This window comes from Pteronotus mesoamericanus, unplaced genomic scaffold, assembly GCF_021234165.1.
Source record: "Pteronotus mesoamericanus isolate MK-2021 breed Mesoamerican mustached bat unplaced genomic scaffold, CSHL_Meso_final contig_130, whole genome shotgun sequence".
Classification (NCBI taxonomy): Eukaryota; Metazoa; Chordata; class Mammalia; order Chiroptera; family Mormoopidae; genus Pteronotus; species Pteronotus mesoamericanus.
In genome coordinates, this window is record NW_026555060.1 from 2,520,836 (window position 1) to 2,532,623 (window position 11,788).

Here is an 11,788-nt window from a genome sequence, read left to right on the forward strand (position 1 = left end):
CTTTTTCAAATGTGGCTTAGCTATTTATGGACTTTTATTTTTTCAAACAAATTTTAGAAGGAATTTTTCAAGTTCTTCCAAAAATATAAATGGAATTTTAATGAAATTGTACTGAGTTTGCAGATTCATACAAGGAAAATTGACATCTTTACTATGTTAAATTAGCCTATCCATTTATTCAAAACTTCTTGTATGTTCTTAATAGAATTTTGACTATTCCATCCCAAAGATATTGGATTTCTTTTTTAGATTGGCTCCTAGAAATACATTCATTTTGAGTGATATTATAAAAAGCATCTATTTCAATTATATCACCTAGTCAATAATTGCTGGTACAAGAAAATACTATTGATTTTTATAAATTAGTTTTGTACCCAAAACTTTGCTAAACTCTCATTTTAGTTCTAACCATTTTCTCTTAATTCTGTTGGAATTTCTATTCATATGATCATTTCACCTCCAAACTGACACTAGGCTGCTCACATTTAACACTACCTTGGTTGGCATGAGGTAGACATGGAAGAGAACTGCATAGTTCCCCTTTTCTCTCAACCCACACATTCAAAACCATTCATAATTGATAATGAGAATTTTTTTAATTAAAATTAAGAAGAGTCAGTAGTCACAATGTGAAAAATTCTCTACAATTTCTTCTTCTGTCCTCTTGTTTGGCTTAAGTTTTCTTTTATCTTTTTATTTTCAGATTTTGAGTTATTTGAATTTTATATATTCTATTTCTATAATTTTAGTTATAGTTACCCTTATAACTTCCACATGTATAATTTGACTTAAAATCTGAAACAATTTATTTTTCTTTCTTCCTGAATATTAAAAGGTATTCAAAATTTTTCAGTATAATCATGTTCCTCCTATTATACACATTATTATTGTCTATCATTTTATTTCTACTTGTGTTTTATCTGCAAAATAATGAGTACAACTTTCTTTTTTTATAGTTAGTAATCGATTATTTAGACATTCTCATGTTTACCAATTTCTTTTTGTCACATTGCTTCTTGCTTCTCATTCCTTCCTTATACATTCAGTGTTTTATTCCTAAAGTAGATCCCTGAGTACTTTTTCTCAGTGAGAATCTATAACTAGTTATTCTTAAATGTCTTCATTTTACAATACCCCTGAAATTAGTTTAGTGGGCTGTACTAGTTGGACAGCTCTGCTTTCTTTAAAAATATTTTCCGTTTTTCTTTGTTCTCTTTTGTTGCCACAGAGAAGTCTGTTGGTGATCTAATTACCTACCTTTGTAGAGATAATGTCTTTACTTTTAGTTCTTTAGGTTTTCTTTCTTTCTTTCTTTCTTTCTTTCTTTCTTTCTTTCTTTCTTTCTTTCTTTCTTTCTTTCTTTTTTTTTTTTTGTCTTTGGTGCCCTGCAGTTTGAGTATGATGTGCCTGTAGATTGATTTATTGATTAATTTTGTGCTCCTTAGGCCTCACCACAAAATTCAACTGCAAGCTGATTATTAACCTGCTATATACAGAAGCCCAGTGAAGAGAATGACAAGCGAGAAGCCAGCCTAGAGATGTACTGTCAAGTCACTCCAGTATGGAAAATTGTCCATTTAGACCTCAATAGCTTTCCACATTACAAAATCATAAAAATTGAGTTACACATGCTGGTGCCATGCCTTTGGCTTTTATCATTGTTCAGCATTAGCCACTTATATAATGTTTTTGTATTGTCTGTAAGTCATAATTGAAAGAAATTAGGTTACAAAACTAAGATGTGAACAGTTCCAAATTTCTCTACCTCCACCCCAAAATATTAATCTTACTCTCCTTACATCCTGGCTCTGAGAAACAGAAGCATTTTTTCCACTTTCCAAGGTTAACCCACCTTTTTCTTCCGCTCTCTCTGTCACTTGACTCAGTAATTATACCTTTACTCCAAGGTTATGCAAGTCTTTTCCATTCCACCTACTTCTTCCTTACAGGTAAAGAAAAGTCAAGTTTCATACTTTCTAAAAAATAAAAATCTTCCCCTCTTCATTCCTGTCCCTCAAGCTGGTGACCTCTCTTTGCCATCCTCACGGCCAAACGTTACCAAGAAGAGAGCACTCCCCTACACCACCCACGCCCACAGACACGGGTTCCATGCCAGCTCTGCCACAACTTGGCTTTCTCTCCCCCTAGTCACTGAAACCGCTCCAGGCAAGATTACTAATGACTTCCTGACCTCTGAAACCAAAGGAGTCTTTTCAGGACAAATCCTATTTGGATGCTCTAAGACTTTGGACATCTTTGCCTAATTTGTCATTTTTGACTTTATGGTTATCACTCTCCCAGAATTCTTCTCTGGTTTTTAACGCCAGTTCTCCTTGGACTGCTTTTCATGCTGTACTCTACTTTCCTCTAAGTGAGGGAGACCTGTGGGGTATTTCTGGTTCTCTTCTCACAGCCACTGCTATGGCTTCATCCTGTACTTAGAAATTAAAGATTCTGGCCTAGATTCCTCCAAGCCTTGCCTCTCTCCTGAGCACCAGGCCTCTTTCACTGAATGCCCGACAGCGTCTCAAACTCACTGTGTCCAAACACAAGTTGTTTTCTTTTTTCCAAACGTTTTCTTTCTCTTAGATTCCCTGGACAGATAAATGGTCATTATCAGTCACTGTTCAAATTCAGAGCTGAGTCCTTCTCCAGTCCCGTGCTGTCCAAGAGAACTTGCTGTGATGATGGGGATGTTCTGTGTCTGTGGTGACCCAGTATGGCCATCGGTGACTATAGAGCATTTGAAATGTGGCCAGTAGGAAATGAATTTTCACTGTGTTCAATGTTAATTAATTAACATTTCTTTTTTTTATGACACCTAAGTCTTTTTTTTAATTTTATTTTAATTTATTTTTTCAAATACATTTGTCTCTGCCTCCCCCCACCTCTTTCCCTTGCCCCCTCCGTCCTTCCCTCCCTCAGCTCTTCCCCTTTGGTTTTGTCCATGAGTCCTTGCTATATGTTCCTTGACTTTCCCCTTCCCTTCCTTTTCCCTGCCCCCCCTCTTCCCTCTTCTCTCTGTTGATTTCTTTTCCTTTCAGTGTTGCTGGTCTTATTTTCCTTGCATCTTTGTATTGTTGGTTAGGTTCTGCTTATAGGTGAGATCATATGGTATTTGTCTTTCGCCCCCTGGCTTATTTCACTTAGCAAAATGCTCTCCAGTTCCATCCATGCTGTCGCGAAGTTTAGTAGTTCTTTTTTTCTTTCTGCTTTGTAGTATTCCATTGTATATATGTACCATAACTTTTTAAATAGCCACACATGGCAGTCTATTGGAAAGCACAACTGTGTTCTTTCTTATCACCTAAATTACTTCAGGTCCCATAGATTCTGTCTCCTAAATTCATCCTAAGGCAATCCCTCTTTCCTATGTCCACTGTTATCATTTGAAAACACCAATCTGTTTATGCCTTTTCCCTGGCCCAAACATCTTAAAGTTACATTTTATAATTTATATAAAATAATACCTTAATTGCTACTCATAGCCTATAAAGCCCTCCATGATCTGGCCTACCATCCTTCCAGTAACGGTCTTACTGCCACCACACTCCTAGGACCCTCTGTGACAAGTGTACTCAATTCTGTTCTTTTCCTATGTGCACAGAAATACCTCTAAACTCTTGCACACTGTGTACGTAACTTGGTTCATACTTTCTCTCTCAGCCCCATGAATTTCAACTCAAACTAAAGGGACTAGATCAAATGCCACTGCCTTCCTATATTTGCTTGAGTATCTATTTTATTCTGCTTTGAAAAGGACAATGTTCTACAGGACATTCTCACTTCCATATGTGAAGGAATGAATGGATGAATGATCGATCATAAAATTCCAAGAATCCCTTCTATAATTGGAGGCCAAAAGTGTACCCTGAAAAACTTGAATGCCTCCTTTTTTTTAGATAGCTAAAATTATAAGCCTATATATTTTTCTTATTGTCTCTATACACCATCAAATTTTTATGTGTGAAAACAGAGCTTTATTTTTCATTACTGAATTTAAGCAAACCATATTATATCTCTATATCTATTACTTATTACCCCTGACACATAATTCCTCTAGGTCCAAACTTTCCCCTCTGAACAGTGAGGATAATTGTGCAGACACTGAATAGTGGGAAAAAAGGAGGAAAGAAAGTAAGAAAGAAGAAGAGAGAGAGAGAAAGGAGGAAAGGAGGGAGGGAAGGGAAGAGGGAGGAAGGGAAGGGAAAGGAAAGGAAAGGAAAGGAAAGGAAAAAGGAAAGGAAAGGAAAGGAAAGGAAAGGAAAGGAAAGGAAAGGAAAGGAAAGGAAAGGAAAGGAAAGGAAAGGAAAGGAAAGGAAAGGAAAGGAAAGGAAAGGAAAGGAAAGGGAAGGAAAGGGAAGGGAAGGAAAGGGAAGGAAAGGAAAGGAAGGGTAGGGAAGGGAAAGGGAAAGGAAGAGAAGAGAAAGGGAAAGGGAAGGGAAGGGAAGGGAAGGGAAGGAAAGGAAAGGAAAGGAAGGGAAGGGAAGGAAGAGAAGGAAGGGAAGGGAAGGGAAGGGAAGGGAAGGGAAGGGAAGCAATAAAAAGCTATAAAGAAAAGAGGGAAGGGAGGGAAGGAGGCAGCATGCAAGGAACCCTTAGGTGGAGGTACACTTTCCCAGATGTCCCCAAGTGATCACAGGAACATAAAGATGCCAATGATACTACTGATTTGGAAGAAAGCGTCACAAGATCTGAGAAGTGTCCCATTTTTAATTCTCTCTCTGTGAAAAAAGGGGAATTATAGGTCAATTCTCACACAACTCTGAATGTCAGATCAGAATTTGGCCCAAGGCATCCCTAAAAACTAATTCCCCGGTCTATGTCCAACTACACTTTTACATCAATGGTTCTGATTCTAAGTTTGGTCTGCAGACCATAATGATAAATTTATTTTTCTGCAGACTTCTGGTTAAGATGGAGACATAGATAAATGCAGCTCACCTCCTTGCACAACCGCAGCAAAATTACAACTAAAATATAGAAGAACCATCACTCAGAACTGCCAGAAAACCGAGCTGTATGGAAGTCTAACAACTAAGGAATGAAAGAAACCACATTCATCCAGATGGGTAGGAGGGATGGAGGGGAGGAGACACAGAGACACAGAACCGGCTAGTCCCAAACCCACATTTCGGGGACATAAAATGGAGGGATATCTCAGGAACAAGGGATCCCACCCCCACACCAGATGGCCTAACCCAGAGTTCCAATGCCAGTTAGATAAGTCCCCATAAATTCTAGCTGTAAAAACCAGTGAGGGTTGTGTCATCAGAAGAAACTGAGGGATTCTGAGGCCTCTCCTCTTACAGGGCCTTGCACCACACACAGACTCACTGATACTCACTCCCTCGGGCGCCAGCACCAGGGCAGCAGTGTGAAGGGCACCAGTGGCATATGGGGAGGAACGGAAGTGTCTGCCATCAGGGCAAGAGCTGGGGAAGAGCTTCATCCCAGACAGAACTGCAGACAACAGCCATTGTCCCCTTTCTGAGCCCTCCTCCCTCACAGAGCCACAGTGTGGCAGCACCATATCTGTCTCCGTCAACCTGGCTCACACATTAAGCCCCACACTGATGATTACTTAAGGATCTGCCCCATCCAATTTATGGGCTTACCCAAGCAACCTTCCCACCCTGGTAACAGTGGGTTTTCCACAGAACGGGCGAGGTGAGGCACAGGCGTCCGATTTTCCTAAATCCGCTCAGACAAGAAACAGCTGAGCCTAGTCCCCATATCTCTCGCTGAGTGGCTCCAGGCCTGGCACTAGCAGCAGCCATCTCAGATTGCTTTGTAGCTTACGACAAGGGACCCCAGACAGAACACAGGTAGAAGCTGACCTTGGCCTGCACCACCAGGGAAACCCCAGAGACAGCACACCCAACAGACAGTTACAGGCCACATCACAGTATCAGCACCCAAACACCTCCACAAGCCACAGAGGGAGGTGGTTACTGGCCAGGGGTCATAGCCAGTCCTAGCAGCCTTCTAGACTGGATAAATCCTCTCCCCCTCCCATTGACCTGCTGACAGCAATCAAGACTCATCTACAAGAGGAGGAAGTACTCAGCCCACACAGAGGGAGCACCTCAAGTACACAGCTTGGGTATAGACTGTGCCCCTGAACCCTACAGGACACCTACTACATTGGGCCACACTACCAAGACAGGGAGTCAAAGTAGCTCTACCTAATACATGGAAACAAACACAGGGAGGCTGCCAAAATGAGGGGACAGAGAAACATGGCCCAAATTAAAGAAGAGAACAAATCTACAGAAAAAGGAACTAAAAATGGAGATAAGCAATCTATCAGATGCTGAATTCAAAACACCAGTTATAAGGATGCTCCAGGAACTCAGTGGGTACTTCACCAGCATAAAGAAGACCCAGGCAGGAAAGGATATGCTAACTAAAACAAAGAACAATTTATGGTGGAGTGAATAAAGCCAAGAATCAAATCAATGATTTGGAACTTAAGGAAGAAAAAGATGTCCAATCAGGGCAGCAAGAAGAAAACGGAATTCAAAAAATTGAGGATAGTGTAAGGAGCCTCTAAGACAGCTTCAAATGTTCTAACATTCACATGATAGGGGTACCAAAAGGAGAAGAGAAAGAGCCAGAAACTGGAAACCTATTTGAAAAAATAATTTTAAAAAACTTCCCTAATTTGGTGAAGGAAATGGACATGCAAGTCTAGGAAGCACAGAGAGTCCCAAACAAGATGGATGTAAAGGGGACCACACCAAGACACAGCATAATTAAAATGTCAAAGGTTAAAATTAAAGACCCTTAAAAGTAGCAAGAGAAAAGCAGAAAGTTACCTGCAAAGGAATTCCCATAAGACTATCAGCCGATTTCTCAAAAGAAACTTTGCAGGCTAGAAGGGATTGGCAAGGAGTACTCAAAGTGATGGGAAGCAAGGACCTACAACCAAGATTACTCTGTCCAGCAAACCTACCATTTAGAATGGAAGGGCAGATAAAGTGCTTCCCCGACAAGGTAAAGGTGAAAGAGTTCATCATCACTAAACCATTATTATATGAAATGTTTAAGAAACTTATTTAAGAAAAAAGAAGATCAAAACTATGAGTATTAAAATGGTAAGAAATACATAACTGTCAACAGGTGAATCTGTAAAACTAAGCAAACAAGCAGAATAGAAACAGAATCATAGATATGGAGAGCATTGGGGTAGTAGCCAGTTGGAAATAGGGTCTGGGGGAAAGGGGGAAAGGTGCAGGGATTAAGAAGTACAAATTGGTAGTTACAGAATAGACAGGGGTATATTAAGAGCAAGTATAGGAAATGGAATTGCCAAAGAATTTATATGCATGACCCATGGACATGAACACTGAAGGGGGGATCACCAGAGGTAGTGGGGGGTGCTGAGTGGAGGGGGGGCAAAGGGGGAAAAATTGGGACAACTGTAATAGCATTATCAATAAAATAAAATAAAATAAAATCACTACCTCAAAAAATGTATTTCTCTGCAATAATAGTCTGTAACTGATAGAGTTCATGAGTATTAATGAGATCTGAATACAGTAATCCTTTTAAAGAGTTTAGCACAGTGCCTCACCCATAATAATGTGGTAAATATCATTATTATTTATGGGATTCAATAATTCTGCATGTTATGAAACTGCAATAATTTTGAGTGCCAAATCATAAATTTCTTTTGCGCAAGTGCTGAGAAGTCACACCAGAAAGGAACTAATGGTTGAAATATGTATGTGTGCAGCACTTATCAAGGCTGTCTTTTTATTTGTGTGATTATTTGATCCATATCTGTCTTACTTACTAGACTATAATCTTCATGGCAGCAAGAGCCCTGTCAATTTTTGGTTATCATTTGAATCCTAGTATTTATCAAAGTGCCCAGAACATGGGAAGCACTCAATATTTGCTGAGATATTTTGTTCACTTTTTAAAAAAATATCCCAAGTACTAAGCTAGAAAGTAGGGATACAAAATGTCTCAAAAAGTCTTCTGCCATCTAAGAACTCTAGTCTCATCAACAAGTCCCTAAATCAAACCAATGATTACAATAAAACAAAGTGTTATGAGCATTATTCACACCGGGTGCTGTGGGAAAACACAAGAGGGGCATCTAACTAGTTAGGAGAGAGGGGAGAGTTAGGGAAAGGCTTCCAGAGGAGGTAACAGTTGAGACAATTTCAAAATAGGCAAGAAAAAGCTAACAGTCCAGGGAGAGTGAGAAACACAGAAATGAGAAAGTTAGAGGAAAGGCAAGTTTTTCTGTCTCATTGAAGAAGGATCTGCAAGAAAAAGAGTGGCAAAAAACAAAGTAAAGAATTCAGGAGATAACCAAACTAGTATTATTAAAAATTTTGAATTTAATTATGAAAGCAATCTGGAGACACTAAAGGATCTGAAAGACCTAAGATAACTTGAAAAATGAGTGGGGCGGACTAGATCTCTAACCCATCTTCTGGTTTTAGAAATCTTCATATACGATGATCCCAGAAGATTAAAAGGGAGCTAATAAAAAGTTCTATCACCCAGTGATGTTGTAGCATTCATGATGCTGTAGTACAACAAATGACATGGTTGTGTAAGCAAATGACTGCACTGCCATTTGCATAAAAGTATAGCACATACAATTACATACAGTACATAATACTTGATAATGATAATAAAGGACTATGTAACTGGTCTATGTATTTACTATAGTATACTTTTTAGCATTATTTTTAGAGTGTACTCTACTTATTAAAAATAAAACAGTTTTCTGTAAAACAGTATGCTATGTTGGGCAGGCAGGAAGCAGCCTCATACATCTTGTATTTACCACTTCTCTTGATCGCATCATTTTCTCTTGTGCTTGATTTAATCTGTTGTTTTGTACGGTAACATGCTGTACAATCTTGTAGCCTGTGGGCAATAGGCTATACCAGATAACCCAGGTGTGTAGTAGGCTACTAGGTTTGTGTAAGTACATCTATGATGTGCACACAACAAAAATGCCTAACTACCCATGTCTCAGAATTTATCCCTTTCATTAAGTGACACATGACTGTATTCAAATACAGTGACTGTATGTATTAATTAGACTAGACTGATCTGCTCTACCAAACAGACCCAAAATGTAATAACGGCAGAGGTTCATTACATCTCAGATAGGAGCCCAGAACATGTGCTCCTGGTCCCCTTGTAAAGGAAAAAAGGATCTGATAGATATTCTAGGCTAACAGACATCTGCCTCATTGAACACATGGCTTCTAAGCTCCCTCTGCTTTTATGTCACCGTTCCATCCTTTGTGAGTGAGAAGCACGCTATAGGAGGCTTTAAAAGTCAGATCTTCCATTCACAAGAGCCCACTGGCTAGAACGAAGTCACGTGGCCACACGCCATGGCTGGCAACTACAGTGCAGCTGTTTGCTAAAGCAGTCTCCGCTGCACCACTTTAGTTCAGGATGTGGGGTGTATTTGTGTTTTCTTTCCCCTAGATAATTTTGCATTTTATTTTTTATTTCAATTCCCTTAGAGTTGGTATATTTCATTATACAGTGTCTCAAGTTCACTTTCAAAGAATGCAGGGTGCAAATTATAAATAAAGCAAACATCGTAAATTTGGTTAATGTCAACAAAAGAGTATAGTATTTTACAGTTCATAAAGGGCTTTTGTAATCTTTATTTTTTTAAAGCAACCATTTGATATAAACAAGAAACGGTTACTTAAACATAGGAAACATTTAATTGTCTTGAAATCTATCTAAAAATGTAAAAATCTTCTTCAGAACTATTTTTCTTGATTAAAAAAATAGAGGAAATATTCATCCAGAGGTCACACTGAGGTCCATTTTGAGAAACTTAGATTCCTACAACTCAGCAAAGCTCACCGGACTGCAAATGCAGGATGCACACAGACACGTACGCGCTGGCAACGGCACTGCTAACAGAGGCCACCTGACCTAGCCATCTTCAGGCTCGAGCACAAAATCATTTGCAAAAGAGACAGAAAAAACCTTTGAAGCGCAGATTCTGGCACTCACTTGTTAAAGGGGTTTATATGCTTTGTTAGTTTTCCTAGGACTCTTGTAACAAAGTACATCAAAACAAATGGCTTAAGTGACAAAAATGGATTGTCTCACAGTTCTGGAGGCTAGAAGTTTGAGGTCAAGGTGTCAGTGGCCGGCTCTCTCTGAAAGCCCTAGGGAAGGCTCAGTCCCATGCCTGCCTCCTAACTTCCGGTAGCCCTTCGGCTTGTGGCAGCGGAACTCCCATCTTCACAGAACTGAGACAATCAACTTCTCATTTACTCACCTTCTGCTTCGATTTAGTCAGTGAGACAAAGGCCTACATCTTAGGGAATTAAGAGCCCACAAGGAAATGAAGAGAGCTTTCTTAAGCCCAAGAAGGAGCTGGAAAATGTGGCAATAGAAGGAAGCCAATAAAAAAAAATTCCAAATGCTCGGGCCCTGTAAATTTTGCCCTGCAGAACATTCCACCAGCACTTGGCGTGCTGCCCCTACCTGCTGCCCCTGGAAAGGGAACAATGTGTCAGCCCCTCCACCCCTGTAAGTGTTCCACTTGCCTCCACTGAGCTACATTCTTCCCAGGAGGTCATGTTCAGCTCCTGTCATTATTCTAAAAGACTTTCTACCTTATTGGCACCTATCTCTTATGTATTTCAGCTGTGGACCCATAAAAACCTAACCAAACACAAGATATGGTACAGAGACATCAGCTGTTCTATAGAAAAACACCTCTACAATTTTTCCTCCCTTTTCCCCAGCCTGATGCAACTTTCTTATCCAGCCCTTTTCTAACACGCCAAAGAATAAAGAAGTAGAGAGTGAAATGTTTTTTACTGTTCACCCCTGTACTGGAAGGTTTTGCTTCCTTGCAAACTCATGCCCTTGTACCTGGCCCACAGAACACTCTGCAGCTTCATTTGTCTGATGCCTTGTTCACACTTGCCAAGCCAGCACTGTGGACCGCATGCCTTCACAGTCAGGGGAGAGGGAGAGCGTGTGATTGTAAAAAGAAGAAAAAGAAAACACCTTCTTCAGAGAATAGCATCTACAGAGAAAACATCTGACAGAATTTGCACCTCAAAGTTCCACCCACCTTTCTCTTCCTCACCACTCCCAGACTCTCTTCCCCCAAATTAACCTGAGATGGAATCGCCTCCAGTCCAGACTGAGGCAAGTTTGGCAGCTTTAAGGATTGAATGATGACAACTTAGTAACAATCTGCTTTCTCCTGTAAATCTCTAAGGCAATGGTATTCCTTGGGCAATGAGAAAATCAGGTGATGCCCAAATGATCTAGAGCGCATTCGTGTCTAGGGTTCTTATCTGAAAGGCAAAAGAAAGTGCTGTCAGAGGCTGCTGGTCCTGCATCTCCTGCTGAACCTCAGTCCTACAATAAGACTGGCATTCTGAGACTGTTTCTCCACGAAATGGATGAGAACTGAGGCAAAAGTTTGGAGGGTTTTAGGATAAAAGGCAGAGGAGGAAAACAAGAAGAAAGGGTAATGGTCTGCTAGATGTGGTGCTCCCATGAAAGCGGTCATAACAAAGGCCAACTTGAATAGGAATTTTATAGGTTTATCCATACTTGGATGTGAACAAGCTGAATTCAATATTAATCTGCCAAGAGAGTCTCCCCTATAATCTTTATTCTACTTCTCCTCTTATTCCCTCCTTTTTGTTGAATGCTGCCACCAGTAAATTGTATTAGCCCCGAAACAGGGTACAGCTAGTCTCTCTGTCAGCCTCCACAGCCGGTCTACCACAAACCCCGTCGCTGAGAGCTGCTA